At 44.3% G+C, this 7487-nt stretch overlaps 1 pseudogene; it reads right to left on the minus strand.

The window, feature by feature from the left end:
* Positions 1-605: 605 nt before the first annotated feature.
* Positions 606-4351, minus strand: LOC130040715 (uncharacterized protein C2orf78-like; annotated as a pseudogene).
* Positions 4352-7487: the final 3136 nt, after the last annotated feature.

A 7487-nucleotide genomic window follows, 5' to 3' on the forward strand; every position in this document is an offset into this window, starting at 1 on the left:
AACTCGGGTCGGCCATGTTGGCCGCTTCTAAGGTGAACACCCTACCGCTGTGCTATCGCTCCAGCCCAAACCCCCTCACTGTGCATTTCTCCCCTTCTTTTTTGGAGGAGACTAGCGATAGAGGCATACTTGCCTGTGTTCAGGGCTTACTCCTGGCTCTGTGCTCAAGGATAACATCTAGTGAGACTCATGGGACAACATAGGATTCCAGGGATGAATCTTGGGTCAGTCTCCTGCAAGTGCCCTATCAGGCATACTATTTCTCTACCCCCCCTCCCCAACTCTTCATCGGGCCCATAAAATTTCTCCTCTTAAGGGTTTTAAAACTCTGAGCCAAGTTTCTCTTTCTTAGATTCTTGTCTGTTTCCCCTTTTGTCCCCCCTCTAACTTCTATTTCTTTCTCGTGTATCCTTCAACCCTAACCCCCTCCAAATAAACACCACAGTGGAAAGCTTCTCAACATTCAGAACTTTATTGCTAATCTATTCACTTATATGCATCTATTTATTTTTTAAAAAATATCAGTATAAATGAAATGTGTATGACATTTCAAGTGTTTGTCTAAGGCAACCATCTGGTAAAAAAAGTGGCACCAACCATACCAGCTACTTATAGCCGTAGAATTGAGAGATGTCCATATCTTTTTCTCTCTGGATAAAAAACTGTACTTGGCACGAAGAGGTGCATTTGGCAGCGTTCTCACGCTCCTGCTGAGCCTTCCTCTTCATAGCCTCAAGCTCTGGTCTCTGCTCTTTTGTGATGGGCTTTGACATGACTGGCTCGGGAACATTGGGCTTTCTCCATGGAATTGGTTGAAAACGGAGGTCTTGGAGTAGAAACTGACTCTGACGTTTGGGTGGAGCCTGGTGCTTGGTCCCAGAGACAGGAAGAGGGCCCCGCTGGAGAGAAGTGCTAGCTGTTGTCTTGTAGGGAGCAGGTCTAGTAGTTGCAGGCTGAGGAATAGGTCGGCTAGTAGAGCTCAGCAAAGCTGGTCAAGATGGGTTGGTTGAAATGGGCTGAGCTGGTCTGGCAGGACGTGACAAAGATGCAGTCGCTGGCCGGGATGAATTGGTGGCAGTTGGCGAGCTGAGTTGGTAGAGCCAGGCCTGGCAGTGTAAGCTGCAGCAGGACGATGTGAAGCCAGAGACTGTCGTTTCCGAGGAACACATCGAGCTTGTGGCTTCTCCATGGTAAGAAAAGGCAAAGGTATCAATTTGACCTTCCCAGGAGGTGGCAGCTCAGAACGGGTTGGAGCCGAGCGTTCTTCTGCACTGCTGCTTGGATTCTGAGCTTTGACCTGAGTTTTCTACAGACCTTTTCCATGCCGTGTAGCACCTGGCCATGGTTTGACAACTGAGGAGGGCTGGACCTCTTTGGGCTTCTTTGAACTACCCAGGACCCGGGAAGAAGAGGATCCAGGCTTTGGCTCACTCTCCTCCCCAGTGCATTAAACACTTGCACAGACTCCAGCATGTGCATCCCTAGGCAGCTGCAGGACTTTTTAAGGGCCTCTTGGCAAAGCTCAGGTGGACTTAACTTGCGTTTCATCCTGGCAACGGTGGGCTTCTCTTCTGCCTTCACCTTCTTCTCGGTCTGCTTATTGTCATCAGCTTTCTTAGAGTTTTCTCTGGCCTTTTTTGTCTTCTCCCGCCCATGGCTCTTGGTCTTGCTGATCCTGCTGGACACAGCTTTCTGAGGTTTGCTGTTAGGATTGGTCATGGTCACAGGACTGCAGCATTACAAAAAATCCCTGCTTCCCCTAGCAAGTGTTCTGGGTCTTTGGAAGGGATTTTGGCTTTGGGTTCTCCCTCAAGAGGCTCAGAGGCCTGGTTTTTGTTCTTCCGTGTTGGGTGGGAGGTCCACCTGAGTTTAGTGCCACCTGAGTTTTCTTGCCCCTGATTCAGAGTGATGGTATGTGTGGTGTTCATCACCTGCGGATCTATGCATTGATCTAGGTCTTTTAAGCAATCAAAGAGCTGGGGAAGTTGTTTATCTTCCACCCATGTCGTGGTGTCTGCAAACATACCACCAGATTCAACTCCACTTTCCAGTGTTCCTGTGCCCTCCAAACATTCACCATTCTTTTCCTGGCAAGTAGTTTCAGTACCAGGCTGTTGGTCTTGGGTGAGAGAATCAATGCAGGCCAGGAGCTGGTGGATATCAGGGATTTCTAAAGGGCACAATAGAGGATCTTGGTTTTCTATTGGGAACTGGTAGGTATCTGGAGACTTTGAAAGCCCAGTGTTTATATCATCCCAATTCTCATCTGTTTGTTCCTGAGTTGGAGCTGGGGGTAGTGCCAGGTTCCTTTGTGCTGAATCTCTTATGGGAACATCCAAGAGCTCTGGTGGTGGGTTACTCTCAAGTATTTGGATCCTGCTACTGCAAGATATGGGTAATTCTGATGTTGGTGTCAGACAAAATGTCTGATCGGAAGGTTGCAATGCCAGGGATGTCTCGATCCCTGGGGAATTCATCACTGCAAAGGAACCACAGAAGAAATCAGTTCCCCTTAAACGAGATACTCCCTCCACACCACTTGTGGTGCCACAATTGGGCACCTTCCGGCAATGGGCAAGGCATTGGTACTGGCTCTTCTGACGATCATAGACAAGGCCCTGAGCTACAAGATTGGAGGTAACTGTTGTAGTTCTTACTGTTGTTCGTGTGTTGCCCTTGTATTCTTTGTATTTGAAAGAGTTTCTGTGTAAACTGTACTTAAAAATAAGAGACTTGGAACAGAGGAATAGTGCAGTCGGTAATGCACTTGCCCTGCGCACATCTGACCTTAGTTTGATCCTCAGCATCACATTCAAGCCCCTAAGCACCTTCTTAAGTGAACCCTGAGCACACAGCAAGGTGCAAGCCCTGAGCACTGCAGTCTGTGATCCACATTCTGCCTCCCCCAAACTAAAGATTTTTTTTCAACAGAGAGATTTGTAAATTATTAAATGCTATACAGAACTTAGCATAATATAGTCAATTTCTTCACTTTCCTGAAAAAAATACCCCGTAAGTTCATATCATAGAATAAAAGAAGGAATGAAGCACCACTTCCTCATGAATTCTGTGCTCAAGTAGAGATTCTAGGTTTGATAACTTTGGACAAGATCTCTAAGAATATTGTGTATTCAGAATCTTGTACATTAAAGTAAGGGGAAGTTAATGTGGTATCATCACAATAAGAGTTCTGAAATGTCTTCAAAAATCACAAAAACAATAATTTAAGAAATTATTTAGTGAATTATTCACTAAATAATAATTAATGGAGCTCATTGTTACTGTGTTAATACTGGCAGACTGATCAACTATGAAAATGTTATGCTACTGAAGTTTTCTTCTATGAAACCTAGGTGGTCTTTATACTATCATACCTTCCAATCTGCTTTAGAAGCTCTCATGTCGAATGTGAAAATGTGGTGCTATAAAATGAGTAAGGGCAGTTTAAAATTAAACTGAGTCTATTTAACTTCAGGTTTCATAAATTTAAAAATCTCAGTGTATTTAACAGAAATGCCACCTGTCTATGGACAGTTTCCCACTTACAGATTTGACCCCAAGTTTTGAATGCCAGATTTCCCTTCTCTCCAGTTTACTCACCTTGATAACTCGATTCCGTGACGGGTGGAGCAGACACAGAGTTGCAGATTCCAGAGGTGAAGGCTAGGGGTCGGTTCTTTGGGGGCTGGACCTCCTTTAGAACCACAACCATTTCTGGAGATACACTGCTGTAAGCTTGGAGGGCAGAGCCCCTACCTCCTTTGTATGTCATAGAGCCATTGGATTGCAGGCAGGGACCAGGTTCTCCAGAAAGGAGAGGTCCCGGAGTGCCCTGATGATAGTAAACCACCTGGCTTCCTTCCTGGTAGGGAAGTGCCAGGCTATAACTTTGATTTGGAACCTGAGATGGTATCCTTTCAACAAGACTGGCAGAAAGTGATGGGTACAAAGATACGATGTGGTTGGTATCTAAGGTTTTCTCATAGTGAGCTGCCATAGACATGGAAGAGACATTGGTGTCTTGGTCAAGGATAGTCACAGTAAAGTCTCCCATGTAAGACTTCTTTTCAGTACTTCCTGCAATATCCCACTCCAAAACACTTGGGTAGGAAGCAGACAACGTGGATAGCTGGCTCTGGCCAGACACTCCAGACAGCATTGTGGTGCTAGAATGTTGGTCAAGATAGGCACTGGCCATGAATGGTTGGAAAGAGATGCCAGAATCTGAGGGCAGGAGCCAAGCAGATCTACCAGCTGGAGTAGATACACTGGAGTCGTTGCAGACACTTCCTGTTAGGGAAGCTGCATTGTTCACCAGGGAAAGGGGAAGCTGCAGAGGATGTGCAGTTCCCAATACAGATGGAGTTTGAATATTTTCTGTAAGGAACAAGAGGGTGATGAAAAAATTCTGTGAGACTGATAATCTCCGACAACTTTTTTTTTCTTTTTGGGTCACGCCCACATGGATTTGTTGTGTACAGCTAGTTTCTCCTTGTCCTAGCTCTACCCGTAGCTTGCTTTCCTGTTGAACGTTACGTTATTTCCTAGAACAGAAGCATTTTAAAAGTAGGAAGTCCTAAGAGAATGACTAACATGTTATTGGAGAAGAAAGAAACCCGAGGCCCAGAGATGGCCTAGAGATTTGGTCAAGCTTTCCCATTAGTTTTATTGGGATTGGGGTGGGGTGGAGTTTGGACCAATACCCGGCAGTGATCTTGGGCTATTCCTGGCTTTGTACTCTGGAGTGACCTCTTGTAGTGCTCAGGAGACTGGATGCAGTGACAGAGATCCAACTGGATTGGCTGCCTACAAGGCAAATACCCTATCCCCTCCTGTACTATCTCGCTGTCCCTTATGTATTACCAGGTTATGGAACCTAAACATGTGGACTTTCTTGCTAGGACTCTGCCTTGATCACTACAATGTCAGAAACTAGGAGGAAGATACTTTTCATTAATGTACGCAGGTGGGGTTGTTACAACTATTACCATTGTAATCTTCAGGTTTTGTCTTTTGCTTGTGCAGTTCCTTTCTATTACCTACGGCTCACACATAACTCCAACTACTTGATGAGTTGAAGGTTTGCAACCCTGGTTTCTGATCCCCCATAAAAAATGAGTACTTTAGTTTTTCTCAAGATGTGCTTTTGGAAGGAAGACAGTTGTTTACATTCTGAATCTCAAGTTGCTTTCCTGAAAAGGGGTTACTTACAACTCTAATTAAGAATAATGTGCACACAGAAATAAAATTTGTCTATTTCACGTGATTTACATGGGAGGAAGTATAGAGATAAAGAAAAAATCATGAAAAATATGTATCATGGAACTGAAAAAGAAGTATTTAGATATTAATGAAATCTGGGCTATGTGGCAAGCAGCAGAGTACAGTAACTGATTGACAGCAGGCCCAAGAGTAAGCCCTGACCAATAGTGAATGTCATCCCCAAACCAAACAAAGAAAACAGTACTATAAATTTATTAAGAAATTGTGTCATGTATATGATATGAAGATAGTATTCTATTTTAGCAAACATTACTAGCCAAAAAAAGGGAATAGAAGGTGATTTCTGAGTGTATAGCTTACCAGTCCATAAAACAGAAGATTTACCAGTAACTTACATAACAAGCAGAAAATATTATACATGGTATTGCATTTGGTAGCCAGTATATGTTTAAAAGGAGTATTAAAGCAGAAATAAATATAAAAATTACAAGAAAATGACATTATTATTATCACCCATACCTCTGATAATTAGCCATTAAACAACAGGTATTAAATAGAGCATTCCATTTCAGTAAATCATACAAGAAGCAGAAAAGACCATTTGTAAAATGGTCACAAAATTTTCAGATTTATTTTTAAACCCTAGATGACAAGTATCTTTATCAACCAGGAAAATGTCATTCCCAAAGTTTCAGAAACAATCACTAAAATCCAATTGAAATATTTTTTAATGTAGGAAAACTCAGACTCCACAAAACTGAAATCAATGTGTACTTAGACAACTGAGATTTGACTTTTCTATTTCTTCTTAGGATCTGAAAGCAGATGTCGACTGCTATCAAAATGCTGTCATGGGCGGGACGGGCACGGAGGCCCAGCTCTGGGCAACCAAGCTGAACGGCTACTATTCCAACCAGGTACAGCCCGCCCCCAAGGGCCAGGGACCCTCTGTGCGCATGCACAGCTAGCTCCACCTCCTAGAAAGCTGGTTTCACCCCTAGTCTGCGTGGGACAGGCACGGAGGCCTAGCTCTGGGCAACCAAGCTGAACGGCTCCTATTCCAACCAGGTACAGCCCGCTCCCCAAGGGCCTGGGACCCTCTGTGTGCATGCACAGCTAGCTCCACCTCCTAGAAAGCCGGTTGCACCCCTGGTCTGCGCGGGACGGGCACCGAGGCCCAGCTCTGGGCAATCAAGCTGAACGGCTACTATTCCAACCAGGTACAGCCCGCCGGAAGGGCCTGGGACCCTCTCTGCGCATACACAGCTAGCTCCATCGACGTTCCCAACTCCTCGCTCAGTGCCAGGGACTTTTTCTGGAGCCGCAGCCGCTAAGGCGGCCGCGAAATATTTTTCCACTACATATGCCATAGGAACCATAAGCTACCTTCTTAGATGGAAACTTCTCTAGTTTAGCTCAGTCACTAGAAACACAGAAGCCAATAACTCATAAGCCTATCTTAACTCACACTGCATATCAAGCAGAATAGTAACAGTGAACGTTAAGGACTAAACCACACTTCTCACAATGGTAAAGCAACGCAAAAGCCCACCAAACTTTCTTATTGAAGAGTCTAGCCCAGATGACACCAACAGTACTTCAGTGTTAGACAACCTCTCTGACAAGGAATTCAGAAGGGAGCTACTTAGGATGCTTAGGGAACTAAAAGAAACAATGGAAAGCAATGCCAATAGAAGACAAGAGGATTTGAAGGCAGAAATGAGAAAAATGCAATCAGAAATGTCAGACCTGAAAACACTCGTAGGCGAATTGAAAAGCTCAGTGGAAGGCCTCAGCAGCAGAGTAAGAGCTGCTGAGAACAGAATCAGTGAGCTCAAAGATGAAGTTCAGAGACTCTCCAGAAAAGAGCAGAAAATGGAAAAGAGACTCACAATTCGGGAACAGATGGCAAGAGAAGATCGTGATGAAGCCAAGAGGGGTAACATAAGAATTATTGGAGTCCCAGAGGTACAGGAAGAAAACCTTGATGAAGAAAAAACTGTCAAAGACATCATTGCTACAACGTTTCCAGAGCTGAAGAAAACTTGTGACCATATTCAGGAGGCCCGAAGTGTACCAGCTAGAAGAAATCCGAATAAAAACACCCCAAGACACATTCTGATCAAAATGACCAAAACCTTAGACAGAGACAAAATTCTGAAAGCAGCAAGATCGAAGAAAGAAATCTCTTACAAAGGATCATCTTTAAAATTCACAGCTGATTTTTCTGATGAAACCCAAATGGCCCGAAAACAGTGGTGGGA

The sequence above is a fragment of the Sorex fumeus genome, unplaced genomic scaffold, assembly GCF_029834395.1.
Source record: "Sorex fumeus unplaced genomic scaffold, SorFum_2.1 ptg000095l, whole genome shotgun sequence".
Classification (NCBI taxonomy): Eukaryota; Metazoa; Chordata; class Mammalia; order Eulipotyphla; family Soricidae; genus Sorex; species Sorex fumeus.